At 38.5% G+C, this 13,823-nt stretch overlaps 1 protein-coding gene across 1 annotated transcript in view; it reads right to left on the bottom strand.

Moving 5' to 3' along the window:
* Positions 1 to 13,823, bottom strand: part of LOC121390140 — a 59,213-nt gene that overhangs the window by 27,909 nt on the left and 17,481 nt on the right. The gene's annotated exons all lie outside the window — the stretch shown is intronic.

Raw genomic sequence — 13,823 nt, 5'->3', positions numbered from 1 at the left:
GTCTGGGATCGATCCCTGTCGGTGGGCTCATTGGACTATTTGTCGCTCCAGCCAGTGCACCACGACTGGTATATCAAAGGCCGTGGTATGTGTTATCCTGTCTGTGGAATGATGCATAAACAAGATCCCTTGCTGCTAATCGAAAAGAGTAGCCCACGAAGTGGCGACAGCGGGTTTCCTCTCTCAATATATGTGTGGTCCGTAACCATATGTCTGATGCCATATAACCATAAATAAAATGTGTTTAGTGCGTCGTTAAATAAAACATTTCCTTCCTTCCCATATTGGGAGAGGAGCACCCACAGTGTCTGTGGTCTACAAATGGTGTTATGGGCTGTCAAACAATGGTACAAATATGAATGAATTGAATAAATGATCCACATTAATAATATTATACGGTTAAAGGGACATTCCTGAGTTCGCTGCATTGTAAGATGTTTCCGACAAATAAAATATTTCTACAATTAAACTTACATATTAAATATATTTTCTTGTTTAGAATATTAGTGTCTGTATATTCAATGTGTTTCTGGTGGTCTTAATATTTGTAAGAAGCCCAAACTGGATTTTGTCTTCAAATAATTTCGTACGTACGAACACAAATATTTTAGTGAATAAAATGAAATTTAACTTAGTACAAATATTAGAACAATCAGAAACACGTTTAATATACAGCCGTTAACAGTTTATGCAGAAAAATATATTTGATATGTAATTACAATCGTTAAAAAGTTGATAACATCTTTAAAATTGCATCAAACTCAGGAATGTCCCTTTAAAAACACAGTGTAAAGTATAAATATGACAAATACATTAAAATTTCGAGGATATGAATACCAAAGGTAAATATATTAAAATTTTGAATATGACAAATACATTAATGTGCCCAGGAGAGCGTGCTTGAACCGTAATTGGTTATAAGCACGAGAACAAGTTAAAATGTTGGATATCAAACATTTGTTAAATTTGACATACAGTCTTAGAGGGGAAACCCGCAGCATTTTCCCATTGTTTTTCACATTAACAGCAAGGGATCTTTTATATGTACCATGCCAAAGACAAAATATAACATCCTTTGATATACCAATCGTGGTGCACTGGCTAGCAATCTAATTAAAATTATCTCCACTATTACATGTGGATTTAACAGCAGCCCGTTGGGGCTCATGTCCAGTTAACCTTTCATTCGACCAATCAAAACCTTACTTGCAAAATCATGCCAGTGATTTGAAAAGAATTTGAAAACATTCGGGTTTATGCCGAGGGTATACGAAATGATTCGGGTGAATTACGAAGTATGCCGGAAACTAATTTCAATATAAAATTGTATATAAAATTTGTTTCAAGACGAAAAAAACCCCAATCGTGATGGTATAGCCATAAAATCTGTTTATACTAGTATACAATCCAGAGTTTATTACTGCACTTTTCCCCCTGTTTTTTCAATGTTGAAATAGACCAACAAGTTCGCCTATTGCATACATAGTCTCGTCCGATATTTTTAGAATTTGTATGCTCCCGAATAACGTTATAAAAGGCGAAGTGTAACTGGTCGATATTTAAAATGTTATTTATAGATGAAATGTCACCTGTACATGGGAGTCCACGCAATGCTGTTAGATCTACTGGTGAGACCAGTAGAGCTAATTTTAATCAGATTGACTGGCTAGAACAATGGACTCACTGACGGGGATCGATCCTAGACCGACCGTGCATAAGGCGAGCGTTTTACTACTGGGATACGTCCCGCTCTATGCCGATATTAGTGTCTGGTCTCTAAATTTGAACTCAGACGTTTTCCAGGCACGGACAGCGATATTTCGTCGAGTTCCTATCCATTGCTGAACTCCCAATTACTTATTAAATGCACATCAAATGCCCCGTCTAGCCATTCCTGAATTTATCATAGTTTTATTAAAAGGCGGCGGGTCCTTGGTACAACATCGTGTGGTATTCCTGTCCAAAATGTAGCTTGTTGGTTGGAATGGTCAGTCGATCAATCAACACATGAATGAATGAGAGAGAGAAAAGAGAAACAAAGCAAAACAAAAACCAACAATTATTTTTAATACATTATAATAACTAAAATTATAATTAGAATTAAAAAAAAAAATGTTTGCGTCAGGCCTAAATATGAAATGAATTTGTCGAAAATAGAGCGGGCAGCCAAAACCATTTTTTTTTATATATTTGGACTTCATTCCAGTCCTTAAACCCAAAATTGCCATTTCAGCAGCAGTTTGTAGAAAGGTTGCCAGATATAGTTGTAACTTCAAGTTAGTATGGATATTAGGTTAATTTGATTTCGTGATTAGGTTGAAATAATGTTTTTCACATCTTATCATATAAAACCTGTTTGTGAGTTGATAATCACGTAGGCCTAGGCCTATAAATCTGCTCAACACTCCCCAACACAACATTTTTAAATCTCATTTTAAATATTTGAGATATGCTTATGTGTTATTTCCATATGCTACAAATTCCAAAACGTTTAGTACCTTTTATTTAATCTTTCGTACATCCATACAAACAATATCTAAGGTCTCACTACACAGTTGACTTCCGGGTGAGAGTTCATTCATCACGGTCCACTATAGTTTCTAATTGTGACACACATACATATACACACATATTCACTTCCAGGAAATGGTGAAGAATTAAAACAATACGTATGTTTAATGGTAAGTCTTCTGGCTGTGTTTTGCCAATGTTATTTTGCATTGACCTTTTGGGAAATGGGTTTGTAGCGCAAGAGACAGCCGGAGTGAATCGGTTAATGAACCACCTGTGTGTACCAGTACTACAGTCAGATGCGGTCATATAGCAAAACACAGAGACGGAAATATTCTTATTTTTGGAGTGAAAATAAATTCTTATATAATGTATGTTCGCAATGGTGTATGTTGTTAGTGCCAACAAGAACCCGTTCTATTGGTAATCTTCATTTGAAGTTGGACAACTTAACTTCGGTTTTAATGGCAAATGACATCTGTGTAGTGAGACCTTAGGTCTCACTACACAGATGTCATCTGCCATTGAAACCCATGAACCATAACTTGTGTCACAATTAGGAACTATAGTGGACCGTGATGAATGAACTCTCACCCGGAAGTGATCTGTGTAGTGAGACCTAAGCGGCCCTTGGCGGATATGACACAAGGGAGTTAATTCTATAAAGATACACAAGGGAGCTAACTGTATAAAAATACACAAGGAAGCTAACTGTAACTCCTATCTTATATTACAATAATTATAATACGCGTGTCCATTGGAGGCCTTTGTACATAGATGCTAGAAATAGCATGCATACAAACGCATGTCTACTTACGAACGTTCTAAAGTTTCCGTTAAACTGGGTTAATAAAGATGTTTCTACGAGTCTGTTGAGTTATGGCGGAAGCCCCGACTTCTCTTCCATTCACATCTTTCCGTGACACCGCAGGGTTACGTGCCCAGGGCGTCCTGCTTCAGTCGTAATTGGGCTCTAGCGCGGAAATAAATTAAAATAGATGAACATGGAAGGCAATGATACGCAGGACTGAACCTCTCCAGTTTTAGCCATTTTCGGAAACCGTATTCAATTTCCTTATTGCTATTTTATCAGTCATACGGCAGGAATGGCGGGATGATGTAGGCGGGTTTGTATCTTGAATAATTGTCTTTAAAAAAATCTCTGTTAGTGTTTTCTTCCTTTAAGCAAATTAGAATGGTCTTTTATAAATACGACAAAAATAACTTAAAATTGTGTCAAACATCTGCGGTGGATTTTTTATCAACAGCAACAAAACACCCACTGTTTAATATCTATTTTAAATAGAAATTAAAAAAAAAAAAAAAAAAAAAAAACCCCACAAAAAAACCGACCCCCCCCCCCCCCAACAACAACAACCGAAATATTCATCCAAACAACCCCCAGCAAAACAACCCAAAAGAGTACCCCCCTCAAAAAAAATAAAAAAAAAAGATAAAAAAAGATAAAAAATAAAAATAAATACCCACCAAAAACAAACCAACTACAACAGCAAAAACGACAAAATACTACAAAATCAAACATACCCCAACACCCTAAAAAAAATAGAAAAGAGAGAGAGAGAGAGAGAGAGAGAGAGAGAGAGAGAGAGAGAGAGAGAGAGAGAGAGAGAGAGAGAGAGAGAGAGAGAGAGAGAGAGAGAGAGAGAGAAGCAGAGACAACAACAAAAACCCCACGAAAAACACCACCCGACATGATATTTACATGTGAGCTCTAGAGCTATACGTAAAACATTACAAGGAAAGATTTCCTCTGATCCCTTCATGTCAGAGTTTAAATCCAATAGCCGATGATTAATTAATCAATGTGCTCTAGTGGTGTCGTTAAACAAAACAAACTTTAACTTTAGAAGGAAGGAAGGAAAAGTTTTATTTAACGAAGCACTCGGTTATAATATGGCGTCGGACACATGGTTAAGGACCACACAGATATTGAGGGAGGAAACCCGCTGTCGCCACTTCATAGACTACTCTTTTCGATTAGCAGCAAGAGATCTTTTATATGCACCATCCCACAGACAGGATAGTACATTCCACGGCCTTTGTTACACCAGTTTGTTGAGCACTGGCTGGACTGAGAAATGGCCCAATAGTAAAACATTAGTGACTGATTTACAAAACACTAGCACACGTATACGTCATTTCACGCAAGAACCCCCCCCCCCCCACACCCCCAATAACAATAATAAAATCGCACTGTTAATTTCACCAGAGGCGTGTTCAAGAGTGCGAGCGTTCGCGTTCGTTCGCTAAACTGGTTTTTACACCTAACGTTAGATGAACGTGATATGACAGAAGACGATGGTATCAGTCTAATTGTTTGGCAGCGCTCATGGATACGCTACAAGCCATGGGAAAGCTGATATTATACCGTGGTCTTATGTCACCATTAAATACACTATTAACTAACAAATGAAATTAAAAAAAAAAAAAAATGGAAACCTGCTGAATACATCACCGCAATGTCAAATTATAATGGATCATTAATCATAACATGTAACACAACTTTGGGAAGATTTTGCCGATGGCAGCCACTTTGCTTCCGCAATTCCTGAAAAACATCTCGTGTTGTAGTGAGAAGTTACAGAGATACTGATGGAAATAAGGTTTTCCGTAATGAAGATCTCAATATATTTATAATTAGAACATAAGATATGTACACTGTTACCCCAGATGGCAAAATGAATCAAAACACGTCATGATTAATGTATAGTGTAAAAACAAATCTAGCAAATGTTCAGGAAAAAAACGGCTGGATGAACTTAATTCAGTTTTAATAACTTGCCAAATTGCCTCACTATATTATAACATCATCCACATATGCAAAATACAAACACAACTACACTTTTAATAAACTCGCGTGTTACCGTTATCAAGCATTATGGTTAACTGCCTTCACATAACGTACCAATCCAAAGGGTATTTTTATATGCATTTTCCCACACCGATCAGCACATGCCTTTGATATACCAGTCGTATGGCACAGGTTAGAACTGGGAAAACCCATTCAGACGGGGTTTCGATCCTTCGACCAAAGCTCCTCAGGCGAGCGTTCTGCCCACTGAGGTTAGTCCCATCTCATCATTATCTCTCTCATCATTATCTCTCTCTCTCTCTCTCTCTCTCTCTCTCTCTCTCTCTCTCTCTCTCTCTCTCTCTCTCTCTCTCTCTCTCGTCACACACACACACACACACACACACACACACTCTCTCTCTCTCTCTCTCTCTCTCTCTCTCTCTCTCTCTCTCTCTCTCTCTCTCTCTCTTTATTATTATTATTATTTTTTTTTTGGTAAATAATTTCAATTTGATTTGACGTTGGATGAAAAGTAAAAGTGTTTTGGAAATAACAAAACAATACTATATTTGTGTGCAATCTAGAAAACAATCGGTTCAGAAATAAATTACTTGTAGTAAATTCCATAGCATGGACAAAAAGGCGTTCCCTGTGGGATGGATTCCGGCTCGGATATCGAGGAATGACATGCAATCAAGAGAATCAGTGTGGAGATTCTATTATAAATACCAGTCAAGTAATAAATTGACTTTCATTTGCTAAATATGCAAACTCTTCGTTATATATTTGGGGCAAGATTTAGCTCAGTCGGTTGGGTGCTCGCTTGAGGTGCTTACGTCTCAGGATCGAACCACCGCGGTGGATCCATTCAACTGATTGGGTTTTTCTCGTTCCAACCAGTGCACCACAACTGGACAAAGACCGTGGTATGTGCTTTCCTGTCTGTGGGAAAGTGCATATAAAAGATCCCTTGCTGCATTAAGATAATTGTATCGAGTTTCCTCTGATGACTACGAGTCAGAATTACCAAATGTTTGACATCCAGTAACCGATGATTAATTAATCAATGTGCTCCAGTGTGCTCTCCAACAAAACAAACTCGTTATATTTTCAAAACCATTTTATTTTATCCTACACTATATTCAGAAGATATGTCATAGATCTACAAATGTATGTGCAGTTTATCGTGACGTGAACTATAGTGACGTACACAGACATATTATTTATTTGCGCCACACTTTGTGTTCAGATTTAAAGGGACATTCCTGAGTTTGCTGCATTGTAAGATGTTTCCGACTAATAAAATAGTTCTACGATTAAACTTGCATATTAAATATATGTTCTTGTTTAGAATATCAGTGTCTCTAATTTAATGTGTTTCTGGTCATTTTAATATTTGTAAGAAGCCCAAACTGGAGTTTGTCTTCAAATAATTTCGTACGTACGAAAAAAACCCATATTTTAGGAAATAAAATGAAATTTAACCTAGTACAAATATTAGAACGATCAGAAACACGTTTAATATACAGCCACTAATATTTTATGCAGAAAAATAGATTTCATATGTAATTACAATCGTTGAAAAGTCTCTGTTGGTCAATAACATCTTTAAAGTTGCAGCAAACTCAGGAATGTCCCTTTAAAACAGTTATACAGTAATAACATAGTACCGCAATCTATAACAGTATACAAAGCACTTCTATTGAGTTATGAGATACTTTAGAACTATTACAAAAGCTCTCGGTAATACTTAATGGTGTTATTTCCATCGTCGGCGAAGTGCATGCACATTGCTTTCTTTTGTTAATTGAGCCTGCAGGGAAATTAAAGGCAGGTGCATTCCCCTTTAAAGGAATTACGTATACATAGCCGTTTTCAAGCTTTGAAACCATTAGTGTTACGTCAGGACGGTTTCCAGTGAGGGATGGAGAGAAGGTGGAAAGTAAGCGAGGGCTGTTCCAAAACTGACGACATGAGATGGAGGGGGGGGGGGGGGGGGGGCTGTGGCATCTCTAAGGAAAACAGCACCTATGGCAAGCACTGAAACTGCGCCCCTGTCTAAACATCTAAACATCTGACACCCATCTTTCAGATAACGTCTGACTAAAAATTAGGCTTGCTAATAATTTAAAAAAAAAAAAACATTTATAAAATCTCTGAAATGGTATGCGACCACCTATTTTTTGTGGGTAGATTAAATATGAGGCGCCACATTTGTTATTGGTGTCCTGTGGGTAATGTTTGGCATGCTTCCATCAGAGAAACCTCCGACTTCGCCAGAGAGTGTTGATTAGCTGCTTATATGAGTCTTATGAGCAAACGTTAACATTATCGGCAATAGGAAATGATTTGGTACACTGGAACCTTTATTACATGTCACCGGATATTTGTCATACGTGTATAGCCAAAGCGTTACATATTGGTTTTCAATTAAACCCGGTCTAACGCTGTTAATAACGTCAGCGCGATTTGGAGCGCTCTCTGGTGGCTGCAAGCGACAAAAATCTTCCCTAATTGGCAAAGGTTCAAATTTAATAATAGTGCAAAATTCAATTAATTGCTTTCAAAATAGTAGATCCTGTTTTAGTGAGACGCCAAAGCGAGATCAGTTTCACAGTTGCCTAGCCCTTGGGGTTGTGTTTTCGTAAGATTAACTTCATCACCGGCAATTTGATGGATAAGCGTAAAATCTAAAAATTGTAGTTGTTATTAGAGTGAGCTATAAAATAACGCGAATTGGTTTTTTAAAACTACTTAAGAGAACAAGTGACAAGAATATATGGAAATGATAAGTTTTAGGTTGGTTTTTGATATGCAGGTGTCTTTGGGGTTTTTTTAAATGTGAAGTTACATTTTCTAAATATAGGTGGGTTTTTTGTTGTTATTGCAAGTGATGAAATAATGAGGAACAAAATTCATTGTTTAAAAAAGTGACAAAATTTTAATATAAAACTCAAGTAATCAAAAAGAAAGTTTATGAGTTGTTTTAAATACTAGTATGTAAGAATGGTTCTAAATAGTGTTGTTATTGTTTTAATTTAATTTAATTAATTTATTTATATCAACTTATTTTCGTGCTTATATCCAATTAAGGTTCAAGCACGCTGTCCTGGGCACACACCTCAGCTATCTGGGCTGTCTGTCCAGGACAGTGGGTTAGTTGTTAGTTTGTTAATGGTTAGTGAGAGAGAAGAGAGTGTAGTGGCCCACTGAGCCCTTAAGAACTCGCTCTGGGATGGAGCCAGTACCGGGCTGCGAACCATGTACCCACCAGCCTGTAGTCCGATGACTTAACCACTGCGCCACCGAGGAGTGATTGTAACCAGTTATCACTGCATAAAAGTTCATATAGATTGGATGCCGCGCGTGCGTGCCGTCCAGCTCGAAATAAAATAATAAAATCGAAATACATTAGTTTTAATCAGAGCGTCTAAACTGGAAGCGTGCGTGTACTAAACAATGCCATATGCGACTAGCCGCAATATGGAATAATCATATATGGTTTATATGCCCAAAACGCAAGTCGCAAACACATCAGACGCAACAAAAGGACCGCACGGACGCGCCGCATCCAGTCTGTATGAACCTTATAGGTAGCACTAAACCAAATAGCTTCCGGCTGGGTCAAAATTCAACGTAGCCCGGTGGTTAAGAGCTCGCTTGATGCGCGGTCGGTCTTGGATCGATCTCCGTCGGTGGGCTCATTGAGCTATTTCTCGCTCCAACCAGTGCACCACGACTGGTATATCAAAGGCTGTGGTATGTTTTATCCTGTCTGTGGGATAGTGCATATAAAAGATCCCTTGCTGCTAATCGAAAAGAGTAGCCCATGAAGTGGCGACAGCGGGTTTCCTCTCTCAATATCTGTGTGGTTCTTAACCATATGTCCGACGCCATATAACCGTAAATGAAATGTGTTGAGTGCTGACCAATACTGAGAAAACAGCATAATTATCGTAAGTCTTTTCCCAGGCTCCAGAAGCTATATTAAATAATACGTCCTACAATTACCATAATTATTTATGACAACTACAAGCTAAAACACTGAACAATATGACATAGAGTTTTTAAACTGTGCCCATTTCTGGTTTTTTGTTCTTCCACGTCAATCACACGAAGAAAAATAAATTGTAGTTTTTCTAAAGACTCATAAAATGGCTAACATTATATAATTTAATATCCTAGTATTGTTCGTGCGAGTGCTCTGGTTTTGGGTTTTTTTGGTGAAAATTAGCTAGATGGAAATGGCGAACTGATCAATATTTACATGTTTTTATAATTTCCTCTTGAGATTGTTTTAAAGACGTCTGCCGGACGCAGGTATCAGTAATCTGAAAACGAAATATAGATTTTTTTCTCGCCAACATTTTGTGTATTTTTCTTTTGTCTGTGCTATTTGTCGTTTTTTTCATTTAAATGGGTTCTCTGCAGTTTTTATTTCAACGAGTTCTCTGCAGTGCAATTTTAGTTATAATGTTCTTAGTCACAAAGTAATTAACTAATATTAATGGACTTTTATTTATAGAAACACGTTTTTATTGTTACAATATGGCCTAAAAAGGTAAAGGAAAATCGTGTGCAATTCGAAAGTGAAAGCGAGAAAAATTTAATAACTGTTTTGTGGGATGGGTGTGGTCTGGTAAAAAGGAGTGTGTTTGGGTGGGTGAGTGGATTGATAGGTGTGTATGTGGTCGTCAGTTGGATGGATGCATGGATGGATGGATGGATAGATGGATGGGTGTATATATAGATGGATGGATGAATTGATGGATGGATGTATAGATAGATGGATGAATAGATGGATTGATGTATAGCTTAGCTTAGTAATTGGTTTAACGTGTCCATATACCACTAGGGTTTCGAACACGCCAATCCCGAGTCCGGCCTCCGATAGGATCGGTGGTCTGACTTGGGACAGGGATATTGATTTATAGATAGATGGATGGATGAATTGATGGATGGATGTTTAGATAGATGGATGGATGGATGGATGGCTGAATAGATGGATGGCTGGCTGGCTGGACGGGTGGATGGATGGGTTTTGGACGGATGGGTGGATGAATAGATAGATGGATGGCTGGCTGGCTGGACGGGTGGATGGATGGGTTTTCGACGGATGGGTGGATGGATGAATCGTGAGTGAGTGATTGTGTCGATGAATGGATGGATTGATGGATGGATGGATAAATGGACGGATAAATGAATGAGTGATTGGGTAGATTTATGCATGGACGAATGGATGGATATATTGGTTGGATGGATTGGTTGGTTGGATGGATGGATGGATGGGTGGGTGAATGGATGGATTGGTGAGTGAATGGATGGATGGGGATGGATGGGTAGATTTTGGGTTTGGGACGGATATACGAATGGATGGATGGTTGGATATATGGATGGATGGGTGGATGGATGGAGTGGATGGAGGGATGGATGGTGGATGGATGGAAGGGTGGATGGATGGATGGATGGATGGATGGGTTGATGGATGAGCGGATGGGTGGATGGATGAAGAGTGAGATGGAGGAAGCGATGTAGAGATGGATGGATGGATGGATGGAGTGGATGGATGGGTGGAGAGATGGAGGGAGTGATGTAGAGATAAATGGATGGATGGATATAAAATGTGATTCTGGTCGTCCTGATATTTGCTGAAGCACAGAAATTAATTTTATTCGAAACGAAAACAAAACCAACGCTTGCAAAACCAGGCGAATTCGTAGCCAAATTGAGAAAAATGCATGAATTTACTTTCCATTAAACAAAGATACGGAGGTCACTTGCACGGCCCGCGTCACCCACCAACCCCCACCCCCCTCCCGCCCCTCTTCCTCCCCCACCGATGCACATTGAACAGGTCACGGAGTCGCCTTTGGGAGTAACGGTGCAGAAAACACATTTCGTTATCGACAGCAGACAAACAGATGGATTAGTACTATAGTGACATGTAATGAAAAATAAATGTAAAATACATTTATATTTCATTAGGTGTGTCCGATTTCACCCACGATTTGTGGGTTTTTCATTTATCTCGTGATCGGTTGTGATGACCCATGCCATTCCGAAACAGTAAACATGTCATACTTTGATTAGTTATTTGATTAACGTTTCGACCAATAAGGATAGAGTTCTCTTGTGAAGGCGGATTGCCATGGTGCTACTAGTGTAGTTTTAGAAATTAATTTATTGCTATATTTATTAGTGTTCATCAAATATTCATCATAGGGCTTATCTCGAACTGTGTATAGATTTAAAGTATCTGTGGCTAGCAAATAGTTTTATGTATGTGACAAATATATATGGATTGACGCAGTTTCTGCGGTGCTCCGAAGACGATAGCGGGAAGAACCTACCATAACCAACCAACCAACCATGGCGCGATGTTTTAATAACGACATTAAGTTGAAATGAAATGAAATAAGAACGACCTTTAAAACTAAGTAAATAAATAACGTTTGTTTGATTGGTGTTGCGTTGTGTTAAGAAGAATTAACAAACGGACTGACGCACATACGGACAACGCCATACCATAATACGACCCACCATAGACAGACGTATAAAAAGGACACTTCTGATGAGCCGTCGGTCTAGGTTCGATCCCCATCAGGCTATTTTCCGTTGCAACCAGTGCCCCACAGCTGGTGTAACAAAAGCCATGGTATGTGCTGTTGTGTGTGTGGAATGGTGCATATAAAAGATCCCCTGCTGCTAATTGTAATGAGCAGCTCATGGAGTGCGGGCAGTGGGTTTCCTCTCTAATTATTGTTGTGGTTCTGGGGTGGGATGTAGCCCAATGGTACAGCACTGCCTCAGTGCATGGTCGGTGTGGAATCGATCCCCATCGGTGGGCCCATTGAGCTATTTCTTGTTCCAGCCAGTGCACCACGACTGGTATATCATAGACCGTGGTATGTACTACCCTGTCTATGGGATGGTGCATATAAAAGATAGCTTGCTGCTAATCGAAAAGAATAGCCCATGAAGTGGCGACAGCAGGTTTCCTCTCTCAATATCTGTGTGGTCCTTAACCATATGTCTGACGCCATATAACCATACATAAAATGTGTTGAGTGCGTCGTTAAATAAAACATTTCCTTCCTTCCTTTGTTACTTTAAAAGTGAAAAGATCCTAGTTCTTAAACACTACGACATATTTTTCATTATTAAAACCGTTTTTGATAATTTAAATTAGAAATACTTTAAATTGTATTAATTTAAAGTGGTTCTGGTAATCCAGGTTTTTCATTATTCGAAACACGCACGTTCATCTGAGACGTAATGGTTATCAAGACATGTAGTAAGAGAAAACCAGATGGGCTATAATTTTATTTAGTACTTTAGGACACTGGATTTACGTGCTGGGTTCAAAAAAGCCCCGTACCGACTATTACCCAGAGTTAAAATACATCTGTGACGTCTCAGTATTGTCTCAACGCTCTATTATTTTTCAGTAATGGAGAGATGAAACCCTACTTAATTAACCCACCAAAGTCATTGGTGTTAAACTCCATACTAATATATATTGGCATAAAGTTATTATTTAGTGGTGTATTTTAAGTATTGGGGAATGTCCGAGTTACTCGGACATTCCCCTATACTGAATGCACTGAAACGGTTAGTCGGTGCGTTTTATTCTGGCCTCGGATTACAGTTATCTTCCCATTATCTTTCCATTGCTAAAATTGGCCATGGCAAGGCACTGTGGTAGGTGTTTTAACACAGCCTCTATATACTCTCATTTTAAAGGTGATATCCCGATACTTACTGAGCATTGCTTTAATATGTATATCATTGGAATGCATTAGTGTTGGCCAGTTTTTAGAGGGAAAAATGGACCGATAGGCCTCATATTACATTTATCTTCCCATTTGGTTGTCGAAAATCCGGAAATTTGTCCGCGCAAGTAGTCTGCTGTTTGACTGTGATTATTTCATGGCAGACAGCTATGAAGTGACAACTATTTGACTGAAGTTGACAGGGGAGAGCATGTAGTTAGTAAACATGTGTAACTTGTTGACATTGAAGACTTGTTTGTGGTAATTCCGGCCCATGCAAAAGTAGTGCTTTTTGTGTAAAATGGGTGCACTCCGGTCAGGTTTAGAGGGTGTGTTTGTTTAAATCAATATCCTTGGAGAAAGAGCTGGACAACAGGGGTTGTCCTTTTCAAGGTATGTGTCCCCCAGGCAGGCAAAGGTACATACACAAATCCACGGGCTGCTGATATTAATAAAAATGTTATAGCCACTAAGACTATATAGAAACCTTCTTTTACTATTTTTAAGTGATGTCAACGTCCTCTGGAGTCTCACTCACCAGTTTGTTTTCGCGTAAGAGTTCATTAATCTATTGTAAATCTCAATATATTTTAATTGCTGGAAGTTCTAGCAGCACATGCTCAATTGTAAGTAATTAGGGAAGATTTTAAATGTTTTATTTCTTAACAACACATGTCTCTGAGTATAGTTTCTGTACGTGCCAAAATCTGAGGGCATGTGCTATC

The sequence above is a fragment of the Gigantopelta aegis genome, chromosome 15, assembly GCF_016097555.1.
Source record: "Gigantopelta aegis isolate Gae_Host chromosome 15, Gae_host_genome, whole genome shotgun sequence".
NCBI classification, from domain to species: domain Eukaryota; kingdom Metazoa; phylum Mollusca; class Gastropoda; order Neomphalida; family Peltospiridae; genus Gigantopelta; species Gigantopelta aegis.
Note: the sequence above shows the minus strand (reverse complement) of the source record. Positions and strands in the feature narration are given on the sequence as shown.